The sequence below is a fragment of the Nothobranchius furzeri genome, chromosome 8 (assembly GCF_043380555.1).
Source record: "Nothobranchius furzeri strain GRZ-AD chromosome 8, NfurGRZ-RIMD1, whole genome shotgun sequence".
Classification (NCBI taxonomy): domain Eukaryota; kingdom Metazoa; phylum Chordata; class Actinopteri; order Cyprinodontiformes; family Nothobranchiidae; genus Nothobranchius; species Nothobranchius furzeri.
Window position 1 is genome coordinate 36,934,401 of NC_091748.1, and position 27,037 is coordinate 36,961,437.

Here is a 27,037-nt window from a genome sequence, read left to right on the forward strand (position 1 = left end):
GAAGGACCAGCGCAGTCGCTGACGCCGACGAGCAGAGCAGAAAACAGCAGCAGGACCAGCGCCGTCGCTGACGCCGACGAGCAGAGCAGAAAACAGCAGCAGGACCAGTGCAGTCGCTGACACCGACGAGCAGAGCAGATAACAAAGGCAGGACCAGCGCAGTCGCTGACGCCGACGAGCAGAGCAGAAAAGAGCAGCAGGACCAGCGCAGTCGCTGACGCCAACGAGCAGAGCAGAAAACAGCAGCAGGACCAGCGCAGTCGCTGACGAGCAGAGCAGAAAGCAGCAGCAGGACCAGCGCAGGCGCTGATATTGACGAGCAGAGCATAAAACAGCAGCAGGACCAGCGCAGTCGCTGACGCCGACGAGCAGAGCAGAAAACAGCAGCAGGACCAGCGCAGTCGCTGACGCAGACGAGCAGAGCAGAAAACAGCAGCAGGACCAGCGCAGTCGCTGATGAGCAGAGCAGAAAGCAGCAGCAGGACTAGCGCAGTCGCTGACGCCGACGAGCAGAGCAGAAAACAGCAGCAGGACCAGCACAGTCACTGACTCCGACGAGCAGAGCAGAAAACAGCAGCAGGACCAGCGCAGTCGCTGACGCCAACGAGCAGAGCAGAGAACAGCAGCAGGAGCATCGCAGGCGCTGACGCCGACGAGCAGAGCAGAAAAGAGCAGCAGGACCAGTGCAGTCTCTGACGCCGACGAGCAGAGCAGAGAACAGCAGCAGGACCATCGCAGTCGCTGACGTCGAAGAGAAGAGCTGAAAACAGCAGCAAGACCAGCGCAGTCGCTGACGAGCAGAGCAGAAAGCAGCAGCAGGACCAGCGCAGTCGCTGACGCCGACGAGCAGAGCAGAAAACAGCAGCAGGACCAGCGCAGTCGCTAACGAGCAGAGCAGAAAGACGCAGCAGGACCAGCACAGGCGCTGATTTTGACGAGCAGAGCAGACAACAGCAGCAGGACCAGCGCAGTCGCTGACGCCGATGAGCAGAGCAGAGAACAGCAGCAGGAGCATCGCAGGCGCTGACGCCGACGAGCAGAGCAGAAAACAGCAGCAGGACCAGCGCAGTCGCTGATGAGCAGAGCAGAAAGCAGCAGCAGGACCAGTGCAGGCGCTGAGGAGCAGAGCAGAAAACAGAAGCAGGACCAGCGCAGTCGCTGACGCCGACGAGCAGAGCAGAAAACAGCAGCAGGACCAGCGCAGTCGCTGACTCCGACGAGCAGAGTAGAAAACAGCAGCAGGACCAGCGCAGTCGCTGATGCCGACGAGCAGAGCAGAGAACAGCAGCAGGAGCATCGCAGTCGCTGACGCCGACGAGCAGAGCAGAAAACAGCAGCAGGACCAGTGCAGTCGCTGATGCCGACAAGCAGAGCAGAGAACAGCAGCAGGACCATCGCAGTCGCCGACGCCGACGAGAAGAGCTGAAAACAGCAGAAAGACCAGCGCAGTAGCTGACAAGCAGAGCAGAAAGCAGCAGCAGGACCAGCGCAGTCGCCGACGCCAACGAGCAGAGCAGACGCCGACGAGCAGAGCAGAAAACAGCAGCAGGACCAGCGCAGTCGCTGACGCCGACGAGCAGAGCAGAAAACGGCAGCAGGACCAGTGCAGTCGCTGACGCCGACGAGCAGAGCAGATAACAAAGGCAGGACCAGCGCAGTCGCTGACGCCGACGAGCAGAGCAGAAAAGAGCAGCAGGACCAGCGCAGTCGCTGACGAGCAGAGCAGAAAGCAGCAGCAGGACCAGCGCAGGCGCTGATATTGACGAACAGAGCAGAAAACAGCAGCAGGACCAGCACAGGCGCTGATGAGCAGAGCAGAAAACAGCAGCAGGACCAGCATAGTCGCTGACGCCGCAGAGCAGAAAACAGCAGCGGGACCAGCACAGTCGCTGACTCCGATGAGCAGAGCAGAAAAAAGCAGCAGGACCAGCGCAGTCGCTGACGCCAACGAGCAGAGCAGAGAACAGCAGCAGGAGCATCGCAGGGGCTGACGCAGACGAGCAGAGCAGAAAACAGCAGCAGGACCAGTGCAGTCTCTGACGCCGACGAGCAGAGCAGAGAACAGCAGCAGGACCATCGCAGTCGCTGACGCCGACGAGAAGAGCTGAAAACTGCAGCAAGACCAGCGCAGTCGTTGACGAGCAGAGCAGAAAGCAGCAGCAGGACCATCGCAGTCGCTGACGCCAACGAGTAGAGCAGAAAACAGCAGCAGGACCAGCGCAGTCGCTAACGATTAGAGCAGAAAGACGCAGCAGGACCAGCACAGGCGCTGATACCGACGAGCAGAGCAGAAAACATTAGCAGGACCAGCGCAGTCGCTGACGCCGACAAGCAGAGCAGAAAACAGCAGCAGGACCAGCGCAGGCGCTGATTTCGACGAGCAGAGCAGACAACAGCAGCAGGACCTGCGCAGTCGCTGACGCCGACGAGCAGAGCAGAAAACAGCAGCAGGACCAGCGCAGTCGCTGACGCCGACGAGCAGAGCAGAAAACAGCAGCAGGACCAGCGCAGTCGCTGATGAGCAAAGCAGAAAGCAGCAGCAGGACCAGCTTAGGCGCTGATGAGCAGAGCAGAAAACAGAAGCAGGACCAGCGCAGTCGCTGACGCCGACGAGCAGAGCAGAAAACAGCAGCAGGACCAGCGCAGTCGCTGATGCCGACGAGCAGAGCAGAGAACAGCAGCAGGACCAGCGCAGTCGCTGACTCCGACGAGCAGAGCAGAAAAAAGCTCAGGACCAGTGCAGTCTCTGACGCCGACGAGCAGAGCAGAGAACAGCAGCAGGACCATCGCAGTCGCTGACGCCGACGAGAAGAGCTGAAAACTGCAGCAAGACCAGCGCAGTCGTTGACGAGCAGAGCAGAAAGCAGCAGCAGGACCATCGCAGTCGCTGACGCCAACGAGTAGAGCAGAAAACAGCAGCAGGACCAGCGCAGTCGCTAACGATTAGAGCAGAAAGACGCAGCAGGACCAGCACAGGCGCTGATACCGACGAGCAGAGCAGAAAACATTAGCAGGACCGGCGCAGTCGCTGACGCCGACAAGCAGAGCAGAAAACAGCAGCAGGACCAGCGCAGGCGCTGATTTCGACGAGCAGAGCAGACAACAGCAGCAGGACCTGCGCAGTCGCTGACGCCGACGAGCAGAGCAGAAAACAGCAGCAGGACCAGCGCAGTCGCTGATGCCGACAGGCAGAGCAGAAAACAGCAGCAGGACCAGCGCAGTCGCTGATGAGCAGAGCAGAAAGCAGCAGCAGGACCAGCGCAGGCGCTGATGAGCAGAGCAGAAAACAGAAGCAGGACCAGCGCAGTCGCTGACGCCGACGAGCAGAGCAGAAAACAGCAGCAGGACCAGCGCAGTCGCTGATGCCGACGAGCAGAGCAGAGAATAGCAGCAGGAGCATCGCAGTCGCTGACGCCGACGAGCAGAGCAGAAAACAGCAGCAGGACCAGTGCAATCGCTGACTCCGAAGAGCAGAGCAGAAAACAGCAGCAGGACCAGTGCAGTCGCTGATGCCGATTAGCAGAGCAGAGAACAGCAGCAGGACCATCGCAGTCGCTGACGCCGACGAGTAGAGCTTAAAACAGCAGAAAGACCAGCGCAGTCGCTGACGAGCAGAGCAGAAAGCAGCAGCAGGACCAGCGCAGTCGCCGACGCCAACGAGCAGAGCAGACGCCGACGAGCAGAGCAGAAAACAGCAGCAGGACCAGCGCAGTCGCTGACGCCGACGAGCAGACCAGAAAACAGCAGCAGGATCAGCGCAGTCGCTGACGCCGACGAGCAGAGCAGATAACAAAGGCAGGACCAGCACAGTCGCAGACGCCGACGAGCAGAGCAGAAAACAGCAGCAGGACCAGCGCAGTCACTGACGCCGACGAGCAGAGCAGAAAACAGCAGCAGGACAAGCGCAGTCGCTGACGCCGATGAGCAGAGCAGAAAACTGCAGCAGGACCAGTGTAGGCGCTGACGCCGACGAGCAGAGCAGATAACAAAGGCAGGACCAGCGCAGTCGCTGACGCCGACGAGCAGAGCAGAAAACAGCAGCAGGACCAGCGCAGTCGCTGATGAGCAAAGCAGAAAGCAGCAGCAGGACCAGCTTAGGCGCTGATGAGCAGAGCAGAAAACAGAAGCAGGACCAGCGCAGTCGCTGACGCCGACGAGCAGAGCAGAAAACAGCAGCAGGACCAGCGCAGTCGCTGATGCCGACGAGCAGAGCAGAGAACAGCAGCAGGACCAGCGCAGTCGCTGACTCCGACGAGCAGAGCAGAAAAAAGCTCAGGACCAGTGCAGTCTCTGACGCCGACGAGCAGAGCAGAGAACAGCAGCAGGACCATCGCAGTCGCTGACGCCGACGAGAAGAGCTGAAAACTGCAGCAAGACCAGCGCAGTCGTTGACGAGCAGAGCAGAAAGCAGCAGCAGGACCATCGCAGTCGCTGACGCCAACGAGTAGAGCAGAAAACAGCAGCAGGACCAGCGCAGTCGCTAACGATTAGAGCAGAAAGACGCAGCAGGACCAGCACAGGCGCTGATACCGACGAGCAGAGCAGAAAACATTAGCAGGACCGGCGCAGTCGCTGAAGCCGACAAGCAGAGCAGAAAACAGCAGCAGGACCAGCGCAGGCGCTGATTTCGACGAGCAGAGCAGACAACAGCAGCAGGACCTGCGCAGTCGCTGACGCCGACGAGCAGAGCAGAAAACAGCAGCAGGACCAGCGCAGTCGCTGATGCCGACAGGCAGAGCAGAAAACAGCAGCAGGACCAGCGCAGTCGCTGATGAGCAGAGCAGAAAGCAGCAGCAGGACCAGCGCAGGCGCTGATGAGCAGAGCAGAAAACAGAAGCAGGACCAGCGCAGTCGCTGACGCCGACGAGCAGAGCAGAAAACAGCAGCAGGACCAGCGCAGTCGCTGATGCCGACGAGCAGAGCAGAGAATAGCAGCAGGAGCATCGCAGTCGCTGACGCCGACGAGCAGAGCAGAAAACAGCAGCAGGACCAGTGCAATCGCTGACTCCGAAGAGCAGAGCAGAAAACAGCAGCAGGACCAGTGCAGTCGCTGATGCCGATTAGCAGAGCAGAGAACAGCAGCAGGACCATCGCAGTCGCTGACGCCGACGAGTAGAGCTTAAAACAGCAGAAAGACCAGCGCAGTCGCTGACGAGCAGAGCAGAAAGCAGCAGCAGGACCAGCGCAGTCGCCGACGCCAACGAGCAGAGCAGACGCCGACGAGCAGAGCAGAAAACAGCAGCAGGACCAGCGCAGTCGCTGACGCCGACGAGCAGACCAGAAAACAGCAGCAGGATCAGCGCAGTCGCTGACGCCGACGAGCAGAGCAGATAACAAAGGCAGGACCAGCACAGTCGCAGACGCCGACGAGCAGAGCAGAAAACAGCAGCAGGACCAGCGCAGTCACTGACGCCGACGAGCAGAGCAGAAAACAGCAGCAGGACAAGCGCAGTCGCTGACGCCGATGAGCAGAGCAGAAAACTGCAGCAGGACCAGTGTAGGCGCTGACGCCGACGAGCAGAGCAGATAACAAAGGCAGGACCAGCGCAGTCGCTGACGCCGACGAGCAGAGCAGAAAACAAAGGCAGGACCAGCGCAGTCGCTGACGCAGACGAGCAGAGCAGAAAACAGCAGCAGGACCAGCGCAGTCGCTGACGCCGACAAGCAGAGCAGAAAACAGCAGCAGGACCAGCGCAGTCGCTGACGAGCAGAGCAGAAAGCAGCAGCAGGACCATCGCAGGCGCTGATATCGACGAGCAGAGCAGAAAACAGCAGCAAGACCAGCACAGTCACTGACGCCGACGAGCAGAGCAGAAAACAGCAGCAGGACCAGCGCAGTCGCAGACGCCGACGAGCAGAGCAGAAAACAGCAGCAGGACCAGCGCAGTCGCTGACGCCGACGAACAGAGCGGAAAACAGCAGCAGGACCAGCGCAGTCGCTGACGCCGACGAGCAGAGCAGAAAACAGCAGCAGGACCAGTGTAGTCGCTGACGATGACGAGCAGAGCAGATAACAAAGGCAGGACCAGCGCAGTCGCTGACGCAGAAGAGCAGAGCAGAAAACAAAGGCAGGACCAGTGCAGTCGCTGACGCAGACGAGCAGAGCAGAAAACAGCAGCAGGACCAGCGCAGTCGCTGACGCCGACAAGCAGAGTAGAAAACAGCAGCAGGACCAACGCAGTCGCTGACGAGCAGAGCAGAAAGCAGCAGCAGGACCAGCGCAGGCGCTGATATCGACGAGCAGAGCAGAAAACAGCAGCAAGACCAGCGCAGTCGCTTACGAGCAGAGCAGAAAGCAGAAGCAGGACCAGCGCAGTCGTTGACGCCGACGAGCAGAGCAGAAAACAACAGCAGGACCAGCGCAGTCGCTGACGAGCAGAGCAGACAGCAGCAGCAGGACCATCGCAGGAACTGATATCCACGAGCAGAGCAGAAAACAGCAGCAGGACCAGCGCAGTCGCTGATGAGCAGAGCAGAAAGCAGCAGCAGGACCAGCGCAGTCGCTGACGCCAACGAGCAGAGCAGAGAACAGCAGCAGGAGCATCGCAGGCGCTGACGCCGACGAGCAGAGCAGAAAACAGCAGCAGGACCAGTGCAGTCTCTGATGCCGACGAGCAGAGCAGAGAACAGCAGCAGGACCATCGCAGTCGCTGACGCCGACGAGAAGAGCTGAAAACAGCAGCAAGACCAGCGCAATCGCTGACGAGCAGAGCAGAAAGCAGCAGCAGGACCAGCACAGTCGCTGACGCCGACGAGCAGAGCAGAAAACAGCAGCAGGACGAGCGCAGTCGCTAACGAGCAGAGCATAAAGACGCAGCAGGACCAGCACAGGGACTGATACCGACGAGCAGAGCAGAAAACATTAGCAGGACCAGCGCAGTCGCTGACGCCGACAAGCAGAGCAGAAAACAGCAGCAGGACCAGCGCAGGCGCTGATTTCGACGAGCAGAGCAGACAACAGCAGCAGGACCAGCGCAGTCGCTGACGCCGATGAGCAGAGCAGAGAACAGCAGCAGGAGCATCGCAGGTGCTGACGCCGACGAGCAGAGCAGCAAACAGCAGCAGGACCAGCGCAGTCGCTGATGAGCAGAGCAGAAAGCAGCAGCAGGACCAGTGGAGGCGCTGATGAGCAGAGCAGAAAACAGAAGCAGGACCAGCGCAGTCGCTGACGCCGACCAGCAGAGTAGAAAACAGCAGCAGGACCAGCGCAGTCGCTGATGCCGACGAGCAGAGCAGAGAACAGCAGCAGGAGCATCGCAGTCGCTGACGCCGACGAGCAGAGCAGAAAACAGCAGCAGGACCAGTGCAATCGCTGACTCCGAAGACCAGAGCAGAAAACAGCAGCAGGACCATCGCAGTCGCTGACGCCGACGAGAAGAGCTGAAAACAACAGAAAGACCAGCGCAGTCGCTGACGAGCAGAGCAGAAAGCAGCAGCAGGTAAAGCGCAGTCGCCGACGCCAGCGAGCAGAGCAGACGCCGACGAGCAGAGCAGAAAACAGCAGCAGGACCAGTGCAGGCGCTGATATCGATGAGCAGAGCAGAAAACAGCAGCAAGACCAGCGCAGCCGCAGACTCCGACGAGCAGAGCAGAAAACAGCAGCAGGACCAGCGCAGACGCAGACGCCCACGAGCAGAGCAGAAAACAGCAGCAGGACCAGCGCAGTCGCTGACGCCAACGAGCAGAGCAGAAAACAGCAGCAGGACCAGCGCAGACGCTGACGCCGACGAGCAGAGCAGAAATCAGCAGTAGGACCAGTGCAGCCGCTGACGCCAACGAGCAGAGCAGATAACAAAGGCAGGACCTGCACAGTCGCTGACGCTGACGAGCAGAGCAGAAAAGAAAGGCAGGATCAGTGCAGTCGCTGACGCAGACGAGCAGAGCAGAAAACAGCAGCAGGACCAGCGCAGTCGCTGACGCCGACGAGCAGAGCAGAAAACAGCAGCAGGACCAGCGCAGTCGCTGACGAGCAGAGCAGACAGCAGCAGCAGGACCATCGCAGGCGCTGATATCCACGAGCAGAGCAGAAAACAGCAGCAAGACCAGCGCAGTCGCTGACGAGCAGAGCAGAAGGCAGAAGCAGGACCAGCGACGCCGACGAGCAGAGCAGAGAAAAGCAGCAGGACCAGCGCAGTCGCAGAAGCCGACGGGCAGAGCAGAAAACAGCAGCAGGACCTGCGCAGTCGCTGACGCCGGCGAGCAGAGCAGAAAACAGCAGCAGGACCAGCGCAGTCGCTGACGCCGACGAGCAGAGCAGAAAACAGCAGCAGGACCAGCGCCGTCGCTGACGCCGACGAGCAGAGCAGAAAACAGCAGCAGGACCAGTGCAGTCGCTGACACCGACGAGCAGAGCAGATAACAAAGGCAGGACCAGCGCAGTCGCTGACGCCGACGAGCAGAGCAGAAAAGAGCAGCAGGACCAGCGCAGTCGCTGACGCCAACGAGTGAGGCAGAAAACAGCAGCAGGACCAGCGCAGTCGCTGACGAGCAGAACAGAAAGCAGCAGCAGGACCAGCGCAGGCGCTGATATTGACGAGCAGAGCAGAAAACAGCAGCAGGACAAGCGCAGTCGCTGACGCCGACGAGCAGAGCAGAAAACAGCAGCAGGACCAGCGCAGTCGCTGACGCAGACGAGCAGAGCAGAAAACAGCAGCAGGACCAGCGCAGTCGCTGATGAGCAGAGCAGAAAGCAGCAGCAGGACTAGCGCAGTCGCTGACGCCGACGAGCAGAGCAGAAAACAGCAGCAGGACCAGCACAGTCACTGACTCCGACGAGCAGAGCAGAAAACAGCAGCAGGACCAGCGCAGTCGCTGACGCCAACGAGCAGAGCAGAGAACAGCAGCAGGAGCATCGCAGGCGCTGACGCCGACGAGCAGAGCAGAAAAGAGCAGCAGGACCAGTGCAGTCTCTGACGCCGACGAGCAGAGCAGAGAACAGCAGCAGGACCATCGCAGTCGCTGACGTCGAAGAGAAGAGCTGAAAACAGCAGCAAGACCAGCGCAGTTGCTGACGAGCAGAGCAGAAAGCAGCAGCAGGACCAGCGCAGTCGCTGACGCCGACGATCAGAGCAGAAAACAGCAGCAGGACCAGCGCATTCGCTAACGAGCAGAGCAGAAAGACGCAGCAGGACCAGCACAGGCGCTAATACCGACGAGCAGAGCAGAAAACATTAGCAGGACCAGCGCAGTCGCTGATTTCGACGAGCAGAGCAGACAACAGCAGCAGGACCAGCGCAGTCACTGACGCCGATGAGCAGAGCAGAGAACAGCAGCAGGAGCATCGCAGGCGCTGACGCCGACGAGCAGAGCAGAAAACAGCAGCAGGACCAGCGCAGTCGCTGATGAGCAGAGCAGAAAGCCGCAGCAGGACCAGTGCAGGCGCTGATGAGCAGAGCAGAAAACAGAAGCAGGACCAGCGCAGTCGCTGACGCCGACGAGCAGAGCAGAAAACAGCAGCAGGACCAGCGCAGTCGCTGACTCCGACGAGCAGAGTAGAAAACAGCAGCAGGACCAGCGCAGTCGCTGATGCCGACGAGCAGAGCAGAGAACAGCAGCAGGAGCATCGCAGTCGCTGACGCCGACGAGCAGAGCAGAAAACAGCAGCAGGACCAGTGCAGTCGCTGATGCCGACAAGCAGAGCAGAGAACAGCAGCAGGACCATCGCAGTCGCTGACGCCGACGAGAAGAGCTGAAAACAGCAGAAAGACCAGCGCAGTAGCTGACAAGCAGAGCAGAAAGCAGCAGCAGGACCAGCGCAGTCGCCGACGCCAACGAGCAGAGCAGACGCCGACGAGCAGAGCAGAAAACAGCAGCAGGACCAGGGCAGTCGCTGACGCCGACGAGCAGAGCAGAAAACAGCAGCAGGATCAGCGCAGTCGCTGACTCCGACGAGCAGAGCAGATAACAAAGGCAGGACCAGCGCAGTCGCTGACGCCGACGAGCAGAGCAGAAAACGGCAGCAGGACCAGTGCAGTCGCTGACACCGACGAGCAGAGCAGATAACAAAGGCAGGACCAGCGCAGTCGCTGACGCCGACGAGCAGAGCATAAAAGAGCAGCAGGACCAGCGCAGTCGCTGACGAGCAGAGCAGAAAGCAGCAGCAGGACCAGCGCAGGCGCTGATATTGACGAACAGAGCAGAAAACAGCAGCAGGACCAGCGCAGGCGCTGATGAGCAGAGCAGAAAACAGCAGCAGGACCAGCGCAGTCGCTGACGCCGCAGAGCAGAAAACAGCAGCGGGACCAGCACAGTCGCTGACTCCGACGAGCAGAGCAGAAAAAAGCAGCAGGACCAGCGCAGTCGCTGACGCCAACGAGCAGAGCAGAGAACAGCAGCAGGAGCATCGCAGGCGCTGACGCAGACGAGCAGAGCAGAAAACAGCAGCAGGACCAGTGCAGTCTCTGACGCCGACGAGCAGAGCAGAGAACAGCAGCAGGACCATCGCAGTCGCTGACGCCGACGAGAAGAGCTGAAAACTGCAGCAAGACCAGCGCAGTCGTTGACGAGCAGAGCAGAAAGCAGCAGCAGGACCATCGCAGTCGCTGACGCCAACGAGTAGAGCAGAAAACAGCAGCAGGACCAGCGCAGTCGCTAACGATTAGAGCAGAAAGACGCAGCAGGACCAGCACAGGCGCTGATACCGACGAGCAGAGCAGAAAACATTAGCAGGACCAGCGCAGTCGCTGACGCCGACAAGCAGAGCAGAAAACAGCAGCAGGACCAGCGCAGGCGCTGATTTCGACGAGCAGAGCAGACAACAGCAGCAGGAGCTGCGCAGTCGCTGACGCCGACGAGCAGGGCAGAAAACAGCAGCAGGACCAGCGCAGTCGCTGACGCCGACGAGCAGAGCAGAAAACAGCAGCAGGACCAGCGCAGGCGCTGATGAGCAGAGCAGAAAACAGAAGCAGGACCAGCGCAGTCGCTGACGCCGACGAGCAGAGCAGAAAACAGCAGCAGGACCAGCGCAGTCGCTGATGCCGACGAGCAGAGCAGAGAACAGCAGCAGGACCAGCACAGTCGCTGACTCCGACGAGCAGAGCAGAAAAAAGCTCAGGACCAGTGCAGTCTCTGACGCCGACGAGCAGAGCAGAGAACAGCAGCAGGACCATCGCAGTCGCTGACGCCGACGAGAAGAGCTGAAAACTGCAGCAAGACCAGCGCAGTCGTTGACGAGCAGAGCAGAAAGCAGCAGCAGGACCATCGCAGTCGCTGACGCCAACGAGTAGAGCAGAAAACAGCAGCAGGACCAGCGCAGTCGCTAACGATTAGAGCAGAAAGACGCAGCAGGACCAGCACAGGCGCTGATACCGACGAGCAGAGCAGAAAACATTAGCAGGACCAGCGCAGTCGCTGACGCCGACATGCAGAGCAGAAAACAGCAGCAGGACCAGCGCAGGCGCTGATTTCGACGAGCAGAGCAGACAACAGCAGCAGGACCTGCGCAGTCGCTGACGCCGACGAGCAGAGCAGAAAACAGCAGCAGGACCAGCGCAGTCGCTGACGCCGACGAGCAGAGCAGAAAACAGCAGCAGGACCAGCGCAGTCGCTGATGAGCAGAGCAGAAAGCAGCAGCAGGACCAGCGCAGGCGCTGATGAGCAGAGCAGAAAACAGAAGCAGGACCAGCGCAGTCGCTGACGCCGACGAGCATAGCAGAAAACAGCAGCAGGACCAGCGCAGTCGCTGATGCCGACGAGCAGAGCAGAGAATAGCAGAAGGAGCATCGCAGTCGCTGACGCCGACGAGCAGAGCAGAAAACAGCAGCAGGACCAGTGCAATCGCTGACTCCGAAGAGCAGAGCAGAAAACAGCAGCAGGACCAGTGCAGTCGCTGATGCCGATTAGCAGAGCAGAGAACAGCAGCAGGACCATCGCAGTCGCTGACGCCGACGAGTAGAGCTTAAAACAGCAGAAAGACCAGCGCAGTCGCTGACGAGCAGAGCAGAAAGCAGCAGCAGGACCAGCGCAGTCCCCGACGCCAACGAGCAGAGCAGACGCCGACGAGCAGAGCAGAAAACAGCAGCAGGACCAGCGCAGTCGCTGACGCCGACGAGCAGACCAGAAAACAGCAGCAGGATCAGCGCAGTCGCTGACGCCGACGAGCAGAGCAGATAACAAAGGCAGGACCAGCACAGTCGCAGACGCCGACGAGCAGACCAGAAAACAGCAGCAGGACCAGCGCAGTCACTGACGCCGACGAGCAGAGCAGAAAACAGCAGCAGGACAAGCGCAGTCGCTGAAGCCGATGAGCAGAGCAGAAAACTGCAGCAGGACCAGTGTAGTCGCTGACGCCGACGAGCAGAGCAGATAACAAAGGCAGGACCAGCGCAGTCGCTGACGCCGACGAGCAGAGCAGAAAACAAAGGCAGGACCAGCGCAGTCGCTGACGCAGACGAGCAGAGCAGAAAACAGCAGCAGGACCAGCGCAGTCGCTGACGCCGACAAGCAGAGCAGAAAACAGCAGCAGGACCAGCGCAGTCGCTGACGAGCAGAGCAGAAAGCAGCAGCAGGACCATCGCAGGCGCTGATATCGACGAGCAGAGCAGAAAACAGCAGCAAGACCAGCGCAGTCGCTGACGAGCAGAGCAGAAAGCAGAAGCAGGACCAGCGCAGTCGTTGACACCGACGAGCAGAGCAGAGAACAGCAGCAGGACAAGCGCAGTCGCAGACGCCAAAGAGCAGAGCAGAGAACAGCAGCAGGACCAGCGCAGTCGCTGACGCCGACGAGCAGAGCAGAAAACAGCAGCAGGACCAGCGCAGTCGCTGACGCCGACGAGCAGAGAAGAAAACAGCAGCAGGACCAGTTTAGTCGCTGACGCCGACGAGCAGAGCAGAAAACAGCAGCAGGACCAGCGCAGTCGCTGATGAGCAGAGCAGAAAGCAGCAGCAGGACCAGTGCAGGTGCTGATGAGCAGAGCAGAAAACAGAAGCAGGACCAGCGCAGTCGCTGACGCCGACGAGCAGAGCAGAAAACAGCAGCAGGACCAGCGCAGTCGCTGACTCCGACGAGCAGAGTAGAAAACAGCAGCAGGACCAGCGCAGTTGCTGATGCCGACGAGCAGAGCAGAGAACAGCAGCAGGAGCATCGCAGTCGCTGACACCGACGAGCAGAGCAGAAAACAGCAGCAGGACCAGTGCAATCGCCGACTCCGAAGAGCAGAGCAGAAAACAGCAGCAGGACAAGCGCAGACGCTGATTACGACGAGCAGAGCAGACAACAGCAGCAGGACCAGCGCAGTCGCTGACGCCGATAAGCAGAGCAGAGAACAGCAGCAGGACCAGCGCAGGCGCTGATTTCGACGAGCAGAGCAGACAACAGCAGCAGGACCAGCGCAGTCGCTGACGCCGATGAGCAGAGCAGAGAACAGCAGCAGGAGCATCGCAGGCACTGACGCCGACGAGCAGAGCAGAAAACAGCAGCAGGACCAGCGCAGTCGCTGACGCCGACGAGCAGAGCAGAAAACAGCAGCAGGACCAGCGCAGTCGCTGACTCCGACGAGCAGAGTAGAAAACAGCAGCAGGACCAGCGCAGTCGCTGATGCCGACGAGCAGAGCAGAGAACAGCAGCAGGAGCATCGCAGTCGCTGACGCCGACGAGCAGAGCAGAAAACAGCAGCAGGACCAGTTAAATCGCTGACTCCGAAGAGCAGAGCAGAAAACAGCAGCAGGACCAGTGCAGTCGCTGATGCCGACAAGCAGAGCAGAGAACAGCAGCAGGACCATCGCAGTCGCTGACGCCGACGAGAAGAGCTGAAAACAGCAGAAAGACCAGTGCAGTCGCTGACGCCAACGAGCAGAGCAGACGCCGACGAACAGAGCAGAAAACAGCAGCAGGAACAGCGCAGTCGCTGACGCCGACGAGCAGAGCAAAAAACAGCAGCAGGATCAGCGCAGTCGCTGACGTCGACGAGCAGAGCAGATAACAAAGGCAGGACCAGCGCAGTCGCTGACGCCGACGAGCAGAGCAGAAAACAGCAGCAGGACCAGTGCAGTCGCTGACGCCGACGAGCAGAGCAGATAACAAAGGCAGGACCAGCGCAGTCGCTGACGCCGACGAGCAGAGCAGAAAAGAGCAGCAGGACCAGCGCAGTCGCTGACGAGCAGAGCAGAAAGCAGCAGCAGGACCAGCGCAGGCGCTGATATTGACGAGCAGAGCAGAAAACAGCAGCAGGACCAGCGCAGTCGCTGACGCCGACGAGAGGAGCTGAAAACAGCAGCAAGACCAGCGCAGTCGCGGACGAGGAAAGCAGAAAGCAGCAGCAGGACCAGCGCAGTCTCTGGCGCCGACGAGCAGAGCAGAGAACAGCAGCAGGACCATCGCAGTCGCTGACGCCGACGAGAAGAGCTGAAAACAGCAGCAAGACCAGCGCAGTCGCTGACGAGCAGAGCAGAAAGCAGCAGCAGGACCAGCGCAGTCGCTGACGCCGACGAGCAGAGCAGAAAACAGCAGCAGGACCAGCGCAGTCGCTAACGAGCAGAGCAGAAAGACTCAGCAGGACCAGCACAGGCGCTGATACCGACGAGAAGAGCAGAAAACATTAGCAGGACCAGCGCAGTCGCTGACGCCGACAAGCAGAGCAGAGAACAGCAGCAGGAGCATCGCAGGCGCTGACGCCGACGAGCAGAGCAGAAAACAGCAGCAGGACCAGCGCAGTCGCTGATGAGCAGAGCAGAAAGCAGCAGCAGGACCAGTGCAGGCGCTGATGAGCAGAGCAGAAAACAGCAGCAGGACCAGTGCAGTCGCTGATGCCGACGAGAAGAGCTGAAAACAGCAGAAGGACCAGCGCAGTCGCTGACGAGCAGAGCAGAAAGCAGCAGCAGGACCAGCGCAGGTGCTGATTTCGACGAGCAGAGCAGACAACAGCAGCAGGACCAGCACAGTCGCTGACGCCGATGAGCAGAGCAGAGAACAGCAGCAGGACCAGCGTAGTCGCTGATGAGCAGAGCAGAAAGCAGCAGCAGGACCAGTGCAGGCGCTGATGAGCAGAGCAGAAAACAGCAGCAGGACCAGTGCAGTCGCTGATGCCGACAAGCAGAGCAGAGAACAGCAGCAGGACCATCGCAGTCGCTGACGCCGACGAGAAGAGCTGAAAACAGCAGAAGGACCAGCGCAGTCGCTGACGAGCAGAGCAGAAAGCAGCAGCAGGACCAGCGCAGTCGCCGACGCCAACGAGCAGAGCAGACGCCGATGAGCAGAGCAGAAAACAGCAGCAGGACCAGCGCAGTCGCTGACGCCGACGAGCAGAGCAGAAAACAGCAGCAGGATCAGCGCAGTCGCTGACGCCGACGAGCAGAGCAGAAAACAGCAGCAGGACCAGTGCAGTCGCTGACGCCGACGAGCAGAGCAGATAACAAAGGCAGGACCAGCGCAGTCGCTGACGCCGACGAGCAGAGCAGAAAAGAGCAGCAGGACCAGCGCAGTCGCTGACGAGCAGAGCAGAAAGCAGCAGCAGGACCAGCGCAGGCGCTGATATTGACGAGCAGAGCAGAAAACAGCAGCAGGACCAGCGCAGTGGCTGACGCCAACGGGCAGAGTAGAAAACAGCAGCAGGACCAGCGCAGTCGCTGACGCAGACGAGCAGAACAGAAAACAGCAGCAGTACCAGCGCAGGCGCTGATGAGCAGAGCAGAAAACAGCAGCAGGACCAGCGCAGTCGCTGACGCCGACGAGCAGAGCAGAAAACAGCAGCAGGACCAGCACAGTCGCTATCTCCGACGAGCAGAGCAGAAAAAAGCAGCAGGACCAGCGCAGTCGCTGACGCCAACGAGCAGAGCAGAGAACAGCAGCAGGAGCATCGCAGGCGCTGACGCAGACGAGCAGAGCAGAAAACAGCAGCAGGACCAGTGCAGTCTCTGACGCCGACGAGCAGAGCAGAGAACAGCAGCAGGACCATCGCAGTCGCTGACGCCGACGAGAAGAGCTGAAAACTGCAGCAAGACCAGCGCAGTCGTTGACGAGCAGAGCAGAAAGCAGCAGCAGGACCATTGCAGTCGCTGACGCCAACGAGTAGAGCAGAAAACAGCAGCAGGACCAGCGCAGTCGCTAACGATTAGAGCAGAAAGACGCAGCAGGACCAGCACAGGCGCTGATACCGACGAGCAGAGCAGAAAACATTAGCAGGACCAGCGCAGTCGCTGACGCCGACAAGCAGAGCAGTAAACAGCAGCAGGACCAGTGCAGGCGCTGATTTCGACGAGCAGAGCAGACAACAGCAGCAGGACCTGCGCAGTCGCTGACGCCGACGAGCAGAGCAGAAAACAGCAGCAGGACCAGCGCAGTCGCTGACGCCGACGAGCAGAGCAGAAAACAGCAGCAGGACCAGCGCAGTCGCTGACGCCGACGAGCAGAGAAGAAAACAGCAGCAGGACCAGTTTAGTCGCTGACGCCGACGAGCAGAGCAGAAAACAGCAGCAGGACCAGCGCAGTCGCTGATGAGCAGAGCAGAAAGCAGCAGCAGGACCAGTGCAGGTGCTGATGAGCAGAGCAGAAAACAGAAGCAGGACCAGCGCAGTCGCTGACGCCGACGAGCAGAGCAGAAAACAGCAGCAGGACCAGCGCAGTCGCTGACTCCGACGAGCAGAGTAGAAAACAGCAGCAGGACCAGCGCAGTTGCTGATGCCGACGAGCAGAGCAGAGAACAGCAGCAGGAGCATCGCAGTCGCTGACACCGACGAGCAGAGCAGAAAACAGCAGCAGGACCAGTGCAATCGCCGACTCCGAAGAGCAGAGCAGAAAACAGCAGCAGGACAAGCGCAGACGCTGATTACGACGAGCAGAGCAGACAACAGCAGCAGGACCAGCGCAGTCGCTGACGCCGATAAGCAGAGCAGAGAACAGCAGCAGGACCAGCGCAGGCGCTGATTTCGACGAGCAGAGCAGACAACAGCAGCAGGACCAGCGCAGTCGCTGACGCCGATGAGCAGAGCAGAGAACAGCAGCAGGAGCATCGCAGGCACTGACGCCGACGAGCAGAGCAGAAAACAGCAGCAGGACCAGCGCAGTCGCTGACGCCGACGAGCAGAGCAGAAAACAGCAGCAGGACCAGCGCAGTCGCTGACTCCGACGAGCAGAGTAGAAAACAGCAGCAGGACCAGCGCAGTCGCTGATGCCGACGAGCAGAGCAGAGAACAGCAGCAGGAGCATCGCAGTCGCTGACGCCGACGAGCAGAGCAGAAAACAGCAGCAGGACCAGTTAAATCGCTGACTCCGAAGAGCAGAGCAGAAAACAGCAGCAGGACCAGTGCAGTCGCTGATGCCGACAAGCAGAGCAGAGAACAGCAGCAGGACCATCGCAGTCGCTGACGCCGACGAGAAGAGCTGAAAACAGCAGAAAGACCAGTGCAGTCGCTGACGCCAACGAGCAGAGCAGACGCCGACGAACAGAGCAGAAAACAGCAGCAGGAACAGCGCAGTCGCTGACGCCGACGAGCAGAGCAAAAAACAGCAGCAGGATCAGCGCAGTCGCTGACGTCGACGAGCAGAGCAGATAACAAAGGCAGGACCAGCGCAGTCGCTGACGCCGACGAGCAGAGCAGAAAACAGCAGCAGGACCAGTGCAGTCGCTGACGCCGACGAGCAGAGCAGATAACAAAGGCAGGACCAGCGCAGTCGCTGACGCCGACGAGCAGAGCAGAAAAGAGCAGCAGGACCAGCGCAGTCGCTGACGAGCAGAGCAGAAAGCAGCAGCAGGACCAGCGCAGGCGCTGATATTGACGAGCAGAGCAGAAAACAGCAGCAGGACCAGCGCAGTCGCTGACGCCGACGAGAGGAGCTGAAAACAGCAGCAAGACCAGCGCAGTCGCGGACGAGGAAAGCAGAAAGCAGCAGCAGGACCAGCGCAGTCTCTGGCGCCGACGAGCAGAGCAGAGAACAGCAGCAGGACCTTCGCAGTCGCTGACGCCGACGAGAAGAGCTGAAAACAGCAGCAAGACCAGCGCAGTCGCTGACGAGCAGAGCAGAAAGCAGCAGCAGGACCAGCGCAGTCGCTGACGCCGACGAGCAGAGCAGAAAACAGCAGCAGGACCAGCGCAGTCGCTAACGAGCAGAGCAGAAAGACTCAGCAGGACCAGCACAGGCGCTGATACCGACGAGAAGAGCAGAAAACATTAGCAGGACCAGCGCAGTCGCTGACGCCGACAAGCAGAGCAGAGAACAGCAGCAGGAGCATCGCAGGCGCTGACGCCGACGAGCAGAGCAGAAAACAGCAGCAGGACCAGCGCAGTCGCTGATGAGCAGAGCAGAAAGCAGCAGCAGGACCAGTGCAGGCGCTGATGAGCAGAGCAGAAAACAGCAGCAGGACCAGTGCAGTCGCTGATGCCGACGAGAAGAGCTGAAAACAGCAGAAGGACCAGCGCAGTCGCTGACGAGCAGAGCAGAAAGCAGCAGCAGGACCAGCGCAGGTGCTGATTTCGACGAGCAGAGCAGACAACAGCAGCAGGACCAGCACAGTCGCTGACGCCGATGAGCAGAGCAGAGAACAGCAGCAGGACCAGCGTAGTCGCTGATGAGCAGAGCAGAAAGCAGCAGCAGGACCAGTGCAGGCGCTGATGAGCAGAGCAGAAAACAGCAGCAGGACCAGTGCAGTCGCTGATGCCGACAAGCAGAGCAGAGAACAGCAGCAGGACCATCGCAGTCGCTGACGCCGACGAGAAGAGCTGAAAACAGCAGAAGGACCAGCGCAGTCGCTGACGAGCAGAGCAGAAAGCAGCAGCAGGACCAGCGCAGTCGCCGACGCCAACGAGCAGAGCAGACGCCGATGAGCAGAGCAGAAAACAGCAGCAGGACCAGCGCAGTCGCTGACGCCGACGAGCAGAGCAGAAAACAGCAGCAGGATCAGCGCAGTCGCTGACGCCGACGAGCAGAGCAGAAAACAGCAGCAGGACCAGTGCAGTCGCTGACGCCGACGAGCAGAGCAGATAACAAAGGCAGGACCAGCGCAGTCGCTGACGCCGACGAGCAGAGCAGAAAAGAGCAGCAGGACCAGCGCAGTCGCTGACGAGCAGAGCAGAAAGCAGCAGCAGGACCAGCGCAGGCGCTGATATTGACGAGCAGAGCAGAAAACAGCAGCAGGACCAGCGCAGTGGCTGACGCCAACGGGCAGAGTAGAAAACAGCAGCAGGACCAGCGCAGTCGCTGACGCAGACGAGCAGAACAGAAAACAGCAGCAGTACCAGCGCAGGCGCTGATGAGCAGAGCAGAAAACAGCAGCAGGACCAGCGCAGTCGCTGACGCCGACGAGCAGAGCAGAAAACAGCAGCAGGACCAGCACAGTCGCTATCTCCGACGAGCAGAGCAGAAAAAAGCAGCAGGACCAGCGCAGTCGCTGACGCCAACGAGCAGAGCAGAGAACAGCAGCAGGAGCATCGCAGGCGCTGACGCAGACGAGCAGAGCAGAAAACAGCAGCAGGACCAGTGCAGTCTCTGACGCCGACGAGCAGAGCAGAGAACAGCAGCAGGACCATCGCAGTCGCTGACGCCGACGAGAAGAGCTGAAAACTGCAGCAAGACCAGCGCAGTCGTTGACGAGCAGAGCAGAAAGCAGCAGCAGGACCATTGCAGTCGCTGACGCCAACGAGTAGAGCAGAAAACAGCAGCAGGACCAGCGCAGTCGCTAACGATTAGAGCAGAAAGACGCAGCAGGACCAGCACAGGCGCTGATACCGACGAGCAGAGCAGAAAACATTAGCAGGACCAGCGCAGTCGCTGACGCCGACAAGCAGAGCAGAGAACAGCAGCAGGACCATCGCAGTCGCAGACGCCGACGAGCAGAGCAGAGAACAGCAGCAGGACCAGCGCAGTCGCAGACGCCAAAGAGCAGAGCAGAGAACAGCAGCAGCACCAGCGCAGTCGCTGACGCCGACGAGCAGAGCAGAAAACAGCAGCAGGACCAGCGCAGTCGCTGACGCCGACGAGCAGAGCAGAAAACAGCAGCAGGACCAGCGCAGTCGCTGACGCCGACAAGCAGAGCAGAAAACAGCAGCAGGTCCAGCGAGTCGCTGACGAGCAGAGCAGAAAGCAGCAGCAGGACCAGCGCAGTCGCTGACGCAGACGAGCAGAGCAGAAAACAGCAGCAGGACCAGCGCAGTCGCTGACGCCGACAAGCAGAGCAGAAAACAGCAGCAGGTCCAGCGAGTCGCTGACGAGCAGAGCAGAAAGCAGCAGCAGGACCAGCGCAGGCGCTGATATCGACGAGCAGAGCAGAAAACAGCAGCAAGACCAGCGCAGTCGCTAACGAGCAGAGCAGAAAGCAGAAGCAGGACCAGGGCAGTCGTTGACGCCGACGAGCAGAGCAGAGAACAGCAGCCGTACCATCGCAGTCGCAGACGCCGACGAGCAGAGCAGAAAACAGCAGCAGGACCAGCGCAGTCGCCGACGCCAACAAGCAGAGCAGACGCCGACGAGCAGAGGTGAAAACAGCAGCAGGACCAGCGCAGTCGCTGACGCCGACGAGCAGAGCAGAAAAGAGCAGCAGGATCAGCGCAGTCGCTGACGCCGACGAGCAGAGCAGATAACAAAGGCAGGACCAGCGCAGTTGCAGATGCCGACGAGCAGAGCAGAAAACAGGAGCAGGACCAGCGCAGTCACTGACGCCGACGAGCAGAGCAGAAAGCAGAAGCAGGACCAGCGCATTCGTTGACGCCGAGGAGCAGAGCAGAAAACAGCAGCAGGACCAGCGCAGTCGTTGACGAGCAGAGCAGAAAACAGCAGCAGGACCAGCGCAGTCGCTGACGCCAACGAGCAGAGCAGAAAACAGCAGCAGGACCAGCGCAGTCGCTGACGAGCAGAGCAGAAAGTAGCAGCAGGACCAGCGCAGGCGCTGATATTGACGAGCAGAGCAGAAAACAGCAGCAGGACCAGCGCAGTCGCTGACGCCGACGAGCAGAGCAGAAAACAGCAGCAGGACCAGCGCAGTCGCTGACGCAGACGAGCAGAGCAGAAAACAGCAGCAGGACCAGCGCAGTCGCTGACGCCAACGAGCAGAGCAGAGAACAGCAGCAGGAGCATCGCAGGCGCTGACGCCGACAAGCAGAGCAGAAAACAGCAGCAGGACCAGTGCAGTCTCTGACGCCGACGAGCAGAGCAGAGAAAAGCAGCAGGACCATCGCAGTCGCTGACGCCGACGAGAATAGCTGAAAACTGCAGCAAGACCAGCGCAGTCGTTGACGAGCAGAGCAGAAAGCAGCAGCAGGACCATCGCAGTCGCTGACGCCGACGAGTAGAGCAGAAAACAGCAGCAGGACCAGCGCAGTCGCTAACGATTAGAGCAGAAAGACGAAGCAGGACCAGCACAGGCGCTGATACCGACGAGCAGAGCAGAAAACATTAGCAGGACCAGTGCAGTCGCTGACGCCTACAAGCAGAGCAGAAAACAGCAGCAGGACCAGCGCAGGCGGTGAATTCGACGAGCAGAGCAGACAACAGCAGCAGGACCAGCGCAGTCGCTGACGCCGACGAGCAGAGCAGAAAACAGCAGCAGGACCAGCGCAGTCGCTGACGCCGACGAGCAGAGCAGAAAACAGCAGCAGGACAAGCGCAGTCGCTGATGAGCAGAGCAGAAAGCAGCAGCAGGACCAGCGCAGTCGCTGACGCCGGCGAGCAGAGCAGAAAACAGCAGCAGGACCAGCGCAGTCGCTGACTCCGACGAGCAGAGCAGAAAACAGCAGCAGGACCAGCGCAGTCGCTGATGCCGACGAGCAGAGCAGAGAACAGCAGCAGGAGCACCGCAGTCGATGACGCCGACGAGCAGAGCAGAAAACAGCAGCAGGACCAGCGCAGTCGCTGATGCCGACGAGCAGAGCAGAGAACAGCAGCAGGAGCACCGCAGTCGATGACGCCGACGAGCAGAGCAGAAAACAGCAGCAGGACCAATGCAGTCGCTGACGCCGACGAGTAGAGCTGAAAACAGCAGAAAGACCAGAGCAGTCGCTGATGAGCAGAGCAGAAAGCAGCAGCAGGACCAGCGCAGTCGCCGACGCCAACGAACAGAGCAGACGCCGACGAGCAGAGCAGAAAACAGCAGCAGGACCAGCGCAGTCGCTGACGCCGACGAGCAGAGCAGAAAACAGCAGCAGGATCAGCGCAGTCGCTGACGCCGACGAGCAGAGCAGATAACAAAGGCAGGACCATCGCAGTCACAGACGCCGACGAGCAGAGCAGAAAACAGCAGCAGGACCAGCGCAGTCACTGACGCCGACGAGCAGAGCAGAAAACAGCAGCAGGACAAGCGCAGTCGCTGACGCCGACGAGCAGAGCAGAAAACTTTAGCAGGACCAGTGTAGTCGCTGACGCCGACGAGCAGAGCAGATAACAAAGGCAGGACCAGCGCAGTCGCTGACGCCGACGAGCAGAGCAGAAAACAAAGGCAGGACCAGCGCAGTCGCTGACGCAGACGAGCAGAGCAGAAAACAGCAGCAGGACCAGCGCAGTCGCTGACGCCGACAAGCAGAGCAGAAAGCAGCAGCAGGACCAGCGCAGTCGCTGACGAGCAGAGCAGAAAGCAGCAGCAGGACCATCGCAGGCGCTGATATCGACGAGCAGAGCAGAAAACAGCAGCAAGACGAGCGCAGTCGCTGACGAGCAGAGCAGAAAGCTGAAGCAGGACCAGCGCAGTCGTTGACACCGACGAGCAGAGCAGAGAACAGCAGCAGGACCATCGCAGTCGCAGACGCCGACGAGCAGAGCAGAAAACAGCAGCAGGACCAGCGCAGTCGCAGACGCCAAAGAGCAGAGCAGAGAACAGCAGCAGCACCAGCGCGGTCGCTGACGCCGACGAGCAGAGCAGAAAACAGCAGCAGGACCAGCGCAGTCGCTGACGCCGACGAGCAGAGAAGAAAACAGCAGCAGGACCAGTTTAGTCGCTGACGCAAACGAGCAGAGCAGATAACAAAGGCAGGACCAGCGCAGTCGCTGACGCCGACGAGCAGAGCAGAAAACAAAGGCAGGACCAGCGCAGTCGCTGACGCAGACGAGCAGAGCAGAAAACAGCAGCAGGACCAGCGCAGTCGCCGACGCCAACAAGCAGAGCAGACGCCGACGAGCAGAGGTGAAAACAGCAGCAGGTCCAGCGAGTCGCTGACGAGCAGAGCAGAAAGCAGCAGCAGGACCAGCGCAGGCGCTTATATCGACGAGCAGAGCAGAAAACAGCAGCAAGACCAGCGCAGTCGATACGAGCAGAGCAGAAAGCAGAAGCAGGACCAGCGCAGTCGTTGACGCCGACGAGCAGAGCAGAGAACAGCAGCCGGACCATCGCAGTCGCAGACACCGACGAGCAGAGCAGAAAACAGCAGCAGGACCAGCGCAGTCGCCGACGCCAACAAGCAGAGCAGACGCCGACGAGCAGAGGTGAAAACAGCAGCAGGACCAGCGCAGTCGCTGACGCCGACGAGCAGAGCAGAAAACAGCAGCAGGATCAGCGCAGTCGCTGACGCCGACGAGCAGAGCAGATAACAAAGGCAGGACCAGCGCAGTCACAGACGCCGACGAGCAGAGCAGAAAACAGCAGCAGGACCAGCGCAGTCACTGACGCCGACGAGCAGAGCAGAAAACAGCAGCAGGACAAGCGCAGTCGCTGACGCCGACGAGCAGAGCAGAAAACTTTAGCAGGACCAGTGTAGTCGCAGACGACGACGAGCAGAGCAGATAACAAAGGCAGGACCAGCGCAGTCGCTGACGCCGACGAGCAGAGCAGAAAACAAAGGCAGGACCAGCGCAGTCGCTGACGCAGACGAGCAGAGCAGAAAACAGCAGCAGGACCAGCGCAGTCGCTGACGCCGACAAGCAGAGCAGAAAGCAGCAACAGGACCAGCGCAGTCGCTGACGAGCAGAGCAGAAAGCAGCAGCAGGACCATCGCAGGCGCTGATATCGACGAGCAGAGCAGAAAACAGCAGCAAGACCAGCGCAGTCGCTGACGAGCAGAGCAGAAAGCTGAAGCAGGACCAGCGCAGTCGTTGACACCGACGAGCAGAGCAGAGAACAGCAGCAGGACAATCGCAGTCGCAGACGCCGACGAGCAGAGCAGAAAACAGCAGCAGGACCAGCGCAGTCGTAGACACCAAAGAGCAGAGCAGAGAACAGCAGCAGCACCAGCACAGTCGCTGACGCCGACGAGCAGAGCAGAAAACAGCAGCAGGACCAGCGCAGTCGCTGACGCCGACGAGCAGAGAAGAAAACAGCAGCAGGACCAGTTTAGTCGCTGACGCAAACGAGCAGAGCAGATAACAAAGGCAGGACCAGCGCAGTCGCTGACGCCGACGAGCAGAGCAGAAAACAAAGGCAGGACCAGCGCATGCGCTGACGCAGACGAGCAGAGCAGAAAACAGCAGCAGGACCAGCGCAGTCGCCGACGCCAACAAGCAGAGCAGACGCCGACGAGCAGAGGTGAAAACAGCAGCAGGTCCAGCGAGTCGCTGACGAGCAGAGCAGAAAGCAGCAGCAGGACCAGCGCAGGCGCTGATATCGACGAGCAGAGCAGAAAACAGCAGCAAGACCAGCGCAGTCGATACGAATAGAGCAGAAAGCAGAAGCAGGACCAGCGCAGTCGTTGACGCCGACGAGCAGAGCAGAGAACAGCAGCCGGACCATCGCAGTCGCAGACGCCGACGAGCAGAGCAGAAAACAGCAGCAGGACCAGCGCAGTCGCCGACGCCAACAAGCAGAGCAGACGCCGACGAGCAGAGGTGAAAACAGCAGCAGGACCAGCGCAGTCGCTGACGCCGACGAGCAGAGCAGAAAACAGCAGCAGGATCAGCGCAGTCGCTGACGCCGACGAGCAGAGCAGATAACAAAGGCAGGACCAGCGCAGTTGCAGATGCCGACGAGCAGAGCAGAAAACAGCAGCAGGACCAGCGCAGTCGCTGACGCCGACGAGCAGAGAAGAAAACAGCAGCAGGACCAGTTTAGTCGCTGACGCCGACGAGCAGAGCAGATAACAAAGGCAGGACCAGCGCAGTCGCTGATGCCGACAAGCAGAGCAGAAAACAAAGGCAGGACCAGCGCAGTCGCTGACGCAGACGAGCAGAGCAGAAAACAGCAGCAGGACCTGCGCAGTCGCTGACGCTGACAAGCAGAGCAGAAAACAGCAGCAGGACCAGCGAGTCGCTGACGAGCAGAGCAGAAAGCAGCAGCAGGACCAGCGCAGGCGCTGATATCGACGAGCAGAGCAGAAAACAGCAGCAAGACCAGCGCAGTCGCTTACGAGCAGAGCAGAAAGCAGAAGCAGGACCAGCGCATTCGTTGACGCCGACGAGCAGAGCAGAAAACAGCAGCAGGACCAGCACAGTCGCTGACGAGCAGAGCAGAAAACAGCAGCAGGACCAGCGCAGTCGCTGACGCCAACGAGCAGAGCAGAAAACAGCAGCAGGACCAGCGCAGTCGCTGACGAGCAGAGCAGAAAGTAGCAGCAGGACCAGCGCAGGCGCTGATATTGACGAGCAGAGCAGAAAACAGCAGCAGGACCAGCGCAGTCGCTGACGCCGACGAGCAGAGCAGAAAACAGCTGCAGGACCAGCGCAGTCGCTGACGCAGACGAGCAGAGCAGAAAACAGCAGCAGGACCAGCGCAGTCGCTGATGAGCAGAGCAGAAAGCAGCAGCAGGACCAGCGCAGGCGCTGATGAGCAGAGCAGAAAACAGCAGCAGGACCAGCGCAGTCGCTGACGCCGACGAGCAGAGCAGAAAACAGCAGCAGGACCAGCGCAGTCGCTGACTCCGACGAGCAGAGCAGGAAACAGCAGCAGGACCAGCGCAGTCGCTGACGCCAACGAGCAGAGCAGAGAACAGCAGCAGGAGCATTGCAGGCGCTGACGCCGACGAGCAGAGCAGAAAACAGCAGCAGGACCATTGCAGTCTCTGACGCCAACGAGCAGAGCAGAGAACAGCAGCAGGGCCATCGCAGTCGCTGACGCCGACGAGAAGAGCTGAAAACAGCAGCAAGACCAGCGCAGTCGCTGACGAGCAGAGCAGAAAGCAGCAGCAGGACCAGCGCCGTCGCTGACGCCGACGAGCAGAGCAGAAAACAGCAGCAGGACCAGCACAGGCGCTCATAACGACGAGCAGAGCAGAAAACATTAGCAGGAACAGCGCAGTCGCTGATGCCGACAAGCAGAGCAGAAAACAGCAGCAGGACCAGCGCAGGCGCTGATTTCGACGAGCAGAGCAGAAAACAGCAGCAGGACCAGCGCAGTCGCTGACGCCGACGAGCAGAACAGAAAACAGCAGCAGGACCAGCGCAGTCGCTTATGCCGACGAGCAGAGCAGAAAACAGCAGCAGGACCAGTGCAGTCGCTGATGCCGACGAGCAGAGCAGATAACAAAGGCAGGACCAGCGAAATCGCTGACGCAGACGAGCAGAGCAGAAAACAGCAGCAGGACCAGCGCAGTCGCTGACGCCAACGAGCAGAGCAGACAACAGCAGCAGGACCAGCGCAGTCGCTGACGAGCAGAGCAGAAAGTAGCAGCAGGACCAGCGCAGGCGCTGATATTGATGAGCAGAGCAGAAAACAGCAGCAGGACCAGCGCAGTCGCTGACGCCGACGAGCAGAGCAGAAAACAGCAGCAGGACCAGCGCAGTCGCTGACGCAGACGAGCAGAGCAGAAAACAGCAGCAGGACCAGCGCAGTCGCTGATGAGCAGAGAAGAAAGCAGCAGCAGGACCAGCGCAGGCGCTGATGAGCAGAGCAGAAAACAGCAGCAGGACCAGCGCAGTCGCTGACGCCGACGAGGAGAGCAGGAAACAGCAGCAGGACCAGTGCAGTCTCTGACGCCGACGAGCAGAGCAGAGAACAGCAGCAGGGCCATCGCAGTCGCTGACGCCGACGAGAAGAGCTGAAAACAGCAGCAAGACCAGCGCAGTCGCTGACGAGCAGAGCAGAAAGCAGCAGCAGGACCAGCGCCGTCGCTGACGCCGACGAGCAGAGCAGAAAACAGCAGCAGGACCAGCACAGGCGCTCATAACGACGAGCAGAGCAGAAAACATTAGCAGGAACAGCGCAGTCGCTGACGCCGACAAGCAGAGCAGAAAACAGCAGCAGGACCAGCGCAGGTG